The sequence below is a fragment of the Hylobates moloch genome, unplaced genomic scaffold, assembly GCF_009828535.3.
Source record: "Hylobates moloch isolate HMO894 unplaced genomic scaffold, HMol_V3 SCAFFOLD_18, whole genome shotgun sequence".
Classification (NCBI taxonomy): Eukaryota; Metazoa; Chordata; class Mammalia; order Primates; family Hylobatidae; genus Hylobates; species Hylobates moloch.
This window is the reverse complement of record NW_026652293.1, coordinates 9,593,645-9,601,994: the sequence shown is the minus strand read 5'-3', so window position 1 is coordinate 9,601,994 and position 8,350 is coordinate 9,593,645. Positions and strand designations below refer to the sequence as shown.

The 8,350-nt window shown below is 47.2% G+C and overlaps 1 protein-coding gene across 1 annotated transcript in view; it reads right to left on the bottom strand.

Moving 5' to 3' along the window:
• Nucleotides 1-4,706, bottom strand: part of KISS1 (KiSS-1 metastasis suppressor) — a 24,327-nt gene extending 19,621 nt beyond the window's left edge. The window contains exon 1 of the mRNA XM_032136937.2: nucleotides 4,584-4,706. The gene's annotated coding sequence lies outside the window, so the exon portion shown is untranslated. The remainder of the gene's footprint in view (nucleotides 1-4,583) is intronic.
• Nucleotides 4,707-8,350: the final 3,644 nt, after the last annotated feature.

The following is an 8,350-nucleotide window of genomic DNA, read 5'->3' as shown; positions in this document are numbered from 1 at the left end:
ATACTACTCAGCCACAAAAAGGAATGAAATAATGGCATTTGCAGCAACCTGGATGGAATTGGAGATCATTATTCTAAGTGAAGTGACTCAGGAATGGAAAAGTAAACATCGTATGTTTTCACTCACAAGTGGGAGCTAAGCTATGAGGATGCAAAGGCATAAGAATAATACAATAGACTTTGGGGACTCATGGGAAAGGGTAGGAGGGGGCTGAGGGATAAAAGACTACACACTGGGTACAGTGTATACTGCTTGGGTGATGGGTGCACCAAAATCTCAGAAATCACACTAAAGAACTTATTCATGTAACCAACCACTTGTTCCCCAAAAACCTATTAAAATAAACAAGCAAACAAAAAAGTCTCCTAGACAGCCAACATACAGCCATCAAAATTGGGAAATTAACATTGATATGTGACTATCCTCTAACTCTCAGACTCCACTCAAGTTTCATCAGTTACCCCAGTAGCATCATTTATAGCAAAAGAATCCAGTTCATCATTCTGTGTGGCATTTAATGATCATGTCTCTTTAAACTCTTCTGTCTGGAACAGCTCCTTGATCTTTCCTTGGCATGACCTTGACACTTTTGAAGATTCAGGCCACTTATTCTGTAGCCATCCCTCCATTTGGGTTTGGGAGGCTGAGGCAGGAGAATCACTTGAACCCGGGAGGTTGAGGTTGCAGTGAGCCAAGATCATGCCATTGCACTCTAGCCTGGGCAACAAGAGTGAAACTCCATCTCAAAAAACAAAAACAAAACAAAACAAAAAATAAAAAGTGCCTTTAACCAACCCAGTCCAGTCCACTTCCGCAGGCAATGCTCTTGCCTTGGCCATTAATGACCTCCATGTTACCAGATCCAATGGGCAGGTGTGAACCATCATCTGTTAGAGCTGACCACTCCCGTGTTGAAACAGCTTTTCTCTTGGTTTGTGCACAACACGTTCTTGATTTTCTTCCTACTGCTCTAACTGCCCTTTCTCTGTCTCCTCTGCCAGCTCCTACTTCTCTCTCTTCTTCTTAAGATTTGAATTGCACAGAGCTTGTGTCCAAGCTCACTTCTCTTCTCATTCTATTTCCCCATGTATTTCCATGTGTTTATTTTTGTTTTTAATTTTGTCTTAAAGCTGGGATCTCGCTCTGTTGCCTAGGCTGGAGTGCAATGGCACGATCATAGCTCACTGCAGCCTTGAACTCCTGGGCTCAAGGAATCCTTCTACCCCAGCCTCCTGAGTAGCTGGGACTACAGGCACTTGGCCACCATGCCCAGCTAATTTTTTTAAATTGGTTTAAATTTTTTTATTGTTGAGACAGGGGTTTTGCAGTGTGCCCAGGGTGGTCTTGAACTCCTGGCCTCAAGCGATCCTCCCACTTTAGCCTCCCAAATTGCTGAGATTACAGGCATGAGCCACCACACCCAGCCTCTCACGTCTTTAAACATCCCTTGTATGCTGATGACATTGATGTCTCTCTTTCTAGTCCATGCCTCTCTTTGGGCTTTGAAACTCATATCTAGCTGCTTACTTGGCATATCTGCCTGGTTTTCTCTCAGCCATCTTGAACTGGGCTAATCTTGAATCCCAAACTGGCCTATTTATCTTCCCTCCTTCAACTTGTGCCTCCCTTGGTTGTCTTCAAATGAGTAAACATGTCGCCACCGCCCACCCCACCACTTAAGGCAAAAGCCCACCCCTCCACCATGAAATCCACAGCTAAGTTTTCTTTTCTTCTTCCAAGATACATATTGAAAGCTGTCCATTTCTCTCCATTCTTACCACCTAATTCCTGGCCACGATTATCTCTTTCCTGGACGTATGCAGCAGCCCCCATTTGGCCTCCTGCTTTATTCCTGCACCCTCCCAGTCTTTCTCCACACGGTGCTCAAGGGTCTTGCAAACCATACAACCTGATCATGTTAGCGTACTGCCTAGACTCCTTCACGGCTGCCCACTGAGATTAGACTGCAGCAGAGCCTTCTCATCCACACCACGGCTCACAGGCCCTACCTGGTGGGGCCCAGGCCTGCCTGTCCACCTCATCTCCTGCCACTGTCCCTATTGCCTGCCATGCTCCAACCACACTGTTCTCCCTGGCTTCCATATGAGCCCTCGTGACTCAGGGCCTTCGTACATGCAGTTTCCTGGTCTGCAACACCCTGCCTCTCACTTGTTACTTGACAATGCAACCTCATCATTCAGGTCTCAACTGAAATGTCAGTTGCTCAGGGACAGCTGGTCCACTCTGTTCCCTGACCTAAATCCCTCATTTCTCTCTCTCACAGGACTTGCTTATCATATTTGGTAAGAGTATATTACTTGCAGGCTAATTGGTTTAACAAAGTGTCAGCGTGCCACTAGGTTGAGGACCCATCGCACCTCTCTCTATATTTTTATTCGCCAGGTCCATGGTTCTCAACTGGGCTGAGGGGATTGTGGGTGGGGAGGCGGGGTGCGGGATGGAAATTTGTTTCCCAGGGGACATCTGGCAATGTTTGAAGACATTTTTTATTGTCACAACTTGGAGTGGGGGTGCTACTGGCATGTAGTGGATAGAGGCCAGAGATGCTGCTAATATCCTATAATGTATAGGACAGGCCCCCACAACAAAGAATTATCCTGCCCCAAAATGTCAATAGTGGGGAGGTGAGAAACTGTGCCTGCCTTGGTGATCTCATGGATGCTCATAGTCCTAAAAACCATGTTTATGCAGATTATTCCCACATTTCTGTCTCCAGCCCAGGCCTCTACCTGGAACTCCAGACTCACATACCCAACCACCTGCCTGACATCTCACCCAGATGTCTAACAGCACAAACAAACTCAACACATCTAAAGCCTAATTCCTGCTTCCCCCCCCTCCCCCACTCAACCCTTCCCATTGCACCGGCTAAAAAATATACAAGGCATTCTTGACTCCTCTTTCTCTCACACCTTACGTCCAATCCATCGGCAAATCCTCAACACTTTCCTAAAGGCAGATCCAGCATGGACCACGCCCCACTAATCCCCTGCTAACAACACCTTGGTCTCCTCCACCTTCACACACTCAGGACTGGCTTCTCTGGCTGGGCGAGGTGGCTCACACCTGTAATCCCAGCACTTTGGGAGGCCAAGGCGGGTGGATCACTTGAGAGGTCAGGAGTCTGAGACCAGCCTCGTCAATGTGGAGAAACCCCATCTCTACTAAACATACAAAACTCAGCCAGGTGTGGTGGTGGGTGCCCGTAACCCCAGCTACTTGGGAGGCTGAGGCAGGAGAATCGCTTGAACCCAAGAGGTGGAGGCTGCAGTGAGCAGAGATCATGCCACTGTACTCCAACCTGAGTGACAGAGTAAGACTCTGTCTCAAAAAAAAAAAAAAAAGAACTGGCTTCCCTGCTGCTGCCTTCATACCTCCACAGTCTATTCTCAACCCAGCACCCAGAATGATCTTTTAAACATAGAACATATCACACCACAGCACAAAACCAAGGTCATTACCATGGTCTGTAAGTCTCCAGTGTCCTGACCCCTCAGTGACCTCCCTGACCTAAACTCCTGTGATTCTCCCCTCACCTCACTTTGCTCCAGGTATACCCGCCTCCTTGTTCTTCAAACACACCAAGTATGCTAATGCCTCAGGGCCTTTGCACTGCCTGTCCCTGCTTCCTGAACGTTTCCCCTCCAGAGAGCTGCATGGCTTTGCTTCCTCACTTCCTATAGATTTCTGAATAAAGATCTGAATAAAGGCTTACCTTCTCAGTGAGCCTTCCCTGACCACTCTATATAAAATAGCGACCCCTCCTACCTCGAACTCCATAGACTCCTCTTGTTTTATTTTCATCTGGAGGACTTATCATCTTCTGATATACTACATACTTCTTTCTGTTAATTACCTGTCTCCCCTCTCTAGAATGTAAGCAGGGAGTCAGTTTCATTTAATGTTGGACTCTATGTACAACACAGTGCTTGGCACACAGCAGAGACAAATCTGTTGAGTGAACAAAAGAATGTTGTCACCAGTTCTCAGATGAAAAACCAAGGCTCAGAGGCTTTAAGTAACTCACCCAAATGAAGCCCATAGAGCCACAGTTCTTCCCAGGGCCCCAGACCTGTTCCAAGACCTCCTCCCTACCTCTTCCCCCCAAAGAAGGGGAAGGATGTTTAGGAGTGGTGGTTTGGTCAGGGGAGTGGAGTTTAGTTTTTTATAAGAAGCCCCCAGGGCCACAGGAGACCTTGATGGTGTGGGGAAAGATGTCTGAATGGGCAGAGGCCTCCTGAGTCCACCTTTGTGGCAACGCAGTTCTAAGAACCCGGGATGGGAAAGGGGTCAGTGTGACTGGGGAACCTGCCAGGTCCCCTGGGCACCAGCCTCTGTTTACCTGTGGGCCCTGAGCAACTCCCACCCGCTGGAGAGTAGGGAGCCACACCCCGCCCTGCCTGCTGCCCCAGGGTGCCAGCACAGCAGCTCCCAGCCCCTGGCTCCAGAGGTCACGCTTGTAGGTCACGCTTGTGGTAACAGCGAGCCCAGCTGGGAGAGAGAGCCAGCCGGCAGGGAGCCTGGCCTGGATAGCCCATTGCAGCCCCACTGCCCCCACTCACTCTGCCATTCGGTGATGGAGATCATGCTGCACTCAGCCTGGGGGGCCTTCCGGGTGGAAGCGGGCAAGTGGAGCGTGGACCAGAGGACGCAGCTGGTACATGGTCACGGGAAGCTGACCCTTGGTTAAGTTGCGAAATGAGCCCGTGGCAAATCATTAACTCTCCCTCCAGCCCCCGCTCCACCCCCGCACAGCACGCAGGTGCTTCTACTCGCCGGCTCCCTCCTCCCGTTTTCCGGTAGGGCAACGCCCCTCCACCTGCCGCGCCCGCCCGGGGAAGGCACCGCCCACCTGACCCTTTCCTCGCACCGCCCGGTGTTCTGCGGCTCTCGTCTGCTCCGCGAAACATAGATTGTAAGTGGAAGCATTGGAATCTAGGGAGTGGTCAGGTTTCTTGCTTGGTTTGATGGCATGGGAAGAGTTAGCATCTGCGCATCCCTTTGGGAATGTACTAAATTTATCTTCAAAGTCAAGCTTTTTGCTCTCTGCTATTACACATGCTAGGCGCTGGGAGGCGATGAGCGACTGAGCACAAAGCCTGTTGCTGACCTAATGGCAGAGCCAGATCTGGTTAAATGAATGGCAAAAGCGCCATAGGGGAAGTTAGACACGACGGTCTTCGACCTCCTTTCCCCAAGAGGCGTCCAAGCTTTGGACTGACTGTGATGTTGAGCTATGGAAGACAAAGCCCTGAATTTGGGGTTGGGGCAGGACTGGACAATTTAGGGGGCCTGGTTCTAGTCTACCCACCAGCTGTGTAGACATGGATTCGTCCTTTTCTCCTTCGGGCCTGCAAAAGGAGGGGCAGTAGTTCCTAACATCCTTTTTTCCCATCGCAGAGCAGTGGTTCTCAACGCCAGGAGAGCCAACATCCACTTTGCAATGTCTTCTGTGTCCAGAAATAAAGAAAGAAATTTCAAAGATGATATGACTAATCTACATACATCATTTAAAAATGCAAATAGGCTTGGCATGCAAAATGCATTATGTCTGTAATCCCAGCATTTGGGGAGGCCAAGGCAGGAGGATTGCTTGAGCCCAGGAGTTTGAGACCAGCCTGAGCAACATAGTGAGACCTTGTCTCTACAATAATGAAAATAAAAAATTAGCCAGATGTGGTGTTGCCTGCCTGTAGTCCCAGCTACTGGGGAGGCTGAGGTAGGAGGATTGCTTGAGCCCAGAAGGTCGAGGCCGCGATGAGCTGTGAAGCCATGCACGCCAGCCTGGGCAGAAGAGCGAGATCCTGTCTCAAAAAAACAAGCCAAACAACAACAACAAAACCAAGGAAAGCTATCATAGTTTTTAAAAAAGAAACAAAAAGATAAATTATAAGAAAACATGATGTCTTTCAATATATAAATGTTCAGGCAAGACTTACCAGAAGACATAAATGAAACAGGCAGATTGCTTGCACCCACACATAATATACGTTTGAATTTAAGAGAAATAGAAGACGAGCCATTCTATGCAAGAACAAAAATCACACACATGCAAGAAAATGAAAGAGTAGCAGGAAGTGAACATAGAATAAAAACTGTTAGGTAAGGAATAACAGACCAGACGTACTTGCATATGATGAGAGGGAAAGCATCTTGATTGAAATAGGGATAACATAGCAAGGCAAATTAGAGAGCACAAGGTGGAGATAATATAGAAGTATGAAGTGCATGCAAAGGAACTGAGTCTTACGTATGTGTGTGTTGTCAAAATAGCTCCCATGGAATGGGGTCGCCATAGTGTACCACAGACACATCAACCTCTGTCTTGAAACATATCAGTGTTGAGGTAAAATTCAGTCTCTGGGATCTTACAAGGCCTTAGAGATCACATATTTCCAATAGGCAATGGGGGATAGAGGATGGATTGGGAAAAGAAAAGAAGATAAAAGTGGTTTAGAGCAATTGCATGTGGACACCCGGGACAGTGTTGTAAACACAGGACACAACATTTCCACACACAATTGTGACAACATAGGTATTCATCCTTGGGCTGCAAAAAAAACTTTAAACATATAAAGGATGGCAATAATACGAAATAAACTCTAAAAACTTTTATTAAGGAAACTCAGTGAGATCTTCTGCATCTCAAGTGTCTCTGATTTCATGTTTGGTTCTCTCACATCTCCTCTGTTAAATATTTTCAGTCAATTTCTTTGCTTATTCAGTAACACCTACTGATTGGAACTGTTTTCAATCAAATACATAGTAGCTGAAATCTTATAATCCTTTGTGTAGACAATGCATGGAGTAGATTATTCAATAATTTTGAGACAATGTCTTTATTCCTTTTAAGCTTCTGCTCCATAATAACCATCTACTAACTTTCTGAGTGTTCATGAAATTTATTTTTAAAAGCTTACAAAACCTTTTGGTATTACTGTCCATTGAAGTATGACCAACTTTTACTGGTAGTGGGTTTAGTTCAGTTGTACATTCAAAAGTGCAGGATATGGGACAATTCTTTGTTTCGGAAATCTGTCCTGTGCACTGCAGTCACGAAATGCCAGTAAGAGTTTTGCACCCTTATGATTGAGACAACCAAATGCCCCTAGGGGCCAGAATCATCCCTGTTGAAATCACTGGTAGGTTAAGAGCTTCATCCTAGCTTCATGAAGCCTTGGGCATTTTATTTATCCTTTCCGTGCCTCAGCGTCTTGGATAATTATAGTAGCTATGACTGACATAGAGGATGAAGATTCGTGAGTATATGCATGTGAAGTGCATAGAACCAGGTACCTGGAACATAGTAAGCACTTAATGAACCACTGTTATTCCTGTTACTGTATAGTTATAATAATTACTATTGTTATTAACGTTATTATTAGTATACTGTTAATATGCTTTATATGAAAGACTTCTACTGTCGTCTCAAATTGTGATGCTAAACCACTCCCACAGGTGTATAAAATAGCAGCTGGGGATGCCCCTCCCTGCCCCCACCCCCAGCCATGGAACCCACCTGTGAGCTCAGGAGAATTAAATGCTCATGATACTGGGCCCTCCTGGCCTGATTCTCTGAGTACTGGAGTTGAGCCCAGAGGGGCTGTCCACAACTCATCCTTCTGGAGAGGGACCTTCACAGGGACAACCCCGGGAAGGGGTATGCGAGCCCTGGAAGGCTGGTGCTAGTCCTTGACCCATGGCAGTCTCATGACCCTGCCGTGATGAGAAAGGTGTGGGGTGGTGCAGTTACTCCCTGGGCTGGAGGCATAGAACTGGCAGGGGAGGGACACCTCAGGGATGACACGGGTCCTGGTGATTTCTTCCAGCAAAGGGTATAGAGCTAGTAAAGGAGGGGTCCTGGAAAACCTTCTCCCTCTTCCCACATCAGGCCCCTGCAGGTGGCCAGGGAGCCTTTGCACATCTCCACTTCCACTTCCTCACATTTGGAAGTGAATTTGAGTTTTCAAAGTGATTTTCATCCATTTTCTCATTTGCCTTTCTTGAAAGTTCCATAAGATGGTGGTTAATATACCCATTTTCCAGACGAGGGAACTGAGACTCAAGAATTTAATGACTTGTCCAAATCTTCATGCAGCTAGCAAGGAGCATGTTGCTAGGGGCAGGAGTTGAGGATGACATGCCACCTTCTCTCATCAGTCTCAGTAACGAGGTGAGGCTCGGGATGAGGAGGGGGACGTGGCGTGGCCCCAGTTCCCTGGCAGCAGCAGGGTCTGAGGCTTGGCTGCCTGCCTGACCTTGTCGTGCCTCTCTTCAAGAATAAATAAATGATCACGCAGTTACACAGCTCTGCTCCTTAAAGGGCATT